The sequence below is a fragment of the Orycteropus afer genome, unplaced genomic scaffold (assembly GCF_000298275.1).
Source record: "Orycteropus afer afer isolate SDZICR_OR568_19922 unplaced genomic scaffold, OryAfe1.0 scaffold00226, whole genome shotgun sequence".
In the NCBI taxonomy this organism is placed as follows: domain Eukaryota; kingdom Metazoa; phylum Chordata; class Mammalia; order Tubulidentata; family Orycteropodidae; genus Orycteropus; species Orycteropus afer.
In genome coordinates this window covers 3,422,148-3,423,225 of record NW_006921813.1, presented here as the reverse complement: position 1 = coordinate 3,423,225, position 1,078 = coordinate 3,422,148, and the positions used below count along the sequence as shown (strand labels likewise).

General features: G+C 39.5%; 1 protein-coding gene across 1 annotated transcript in view; it reads left to right on the top strand.

The window, feature by feature from the left end:
• The window catches only part of FUCA2 (alpha-L-fucosidase 2), a 111,954-nt gene that overhangs the window by 89,254 nt on the left and 21,622 nt on the right, over positions 1 to 1,078 (top strand). The gene's annotated exons all lie outside the window — the stretch shown is intronic.

The window sequence follows — 1,078 nt, the reverse complement described above, 5'->3', positions numbered from 1 at the left end:
GGAACTCCAGATGTATATGTTTTGAGCAGCCAATCTGTTGAAAGGACTGTTTCCCTAGGGGTGTGGCATGCTTCCCATATATTTATGGGAAAAGAGACATCGTGGGAAAAGAGATGCTCTTCTGTGGATCGGGATTCTTTTGTGCTGCCTACAACTGTCTGTGAGTGAACAATCTACTATTTGGCCTGGAAATCTTGGATTTGGCATTCATTGGCATCAAGAGCCAGTCTACTGCCTGCTAATCTTGAGCTCCTCAGCCCCTGCAGCTACATGAGTTGGGAAAAGCCTCCAGCTTGATGTTTTATCCAAGAACTTTGGACTTGCCAGCTTCTATAAGCATGTGAGTCATTTTCCTAAGATAAATTCTCTTTCTCTTTATATATATAAGCTTTACTGGTTTTGTTTCTCTAGAGAACCCAGTCTAACACAACTACTGTTATTCATATTTATGTACCAATCACCAAAGCCAAAGATAAGGAAAATGAAGATTTTTATTAACTTCCGTAGTCTGTAATTGACTAAACATGCAATCAGGATGTGTTGATTATCACTGGTAACTGGAATGCAAAAGCTGGAAACAGAAACATCACCGGTAGTTGGAAAATACGGCCTTGGTGTTAGAAATGACGCTGGAGATTGCATGATAGAATTTGGCAAGACCAAGAACTTATTCATTGCAAGTACCTTTTTTTCAACAACACAAATGGCTGTTATACATGTTGACTTTGTCAGATGGAGTACACAGGAATCAGATTGACTACATCTGTGGCAAGAGGCGATGGAGAAGCTCAATATCTTTAGCCAAAATAAGGCCAGGTGCTGATTGTGGAATAGACCATCAACTGCTCATATGCAAGTTCAACTTGAAGCTGAAGACAATTAAAACAAGTCCATGAGAGCCAAAATATGACCTTGTTTATATCCCTCTAGAATTTAGAGACCATCTAAAGAACAGATTTGATGCATTGAACACCAATGGCCAAAAACCAGAGGAATTGTGGGATGACATCAAGAACTTCATCCATGAAGAAAGCAAAAGGTCATTAAAAAGACAGGAAAGGAAGAACAAACCAAAATG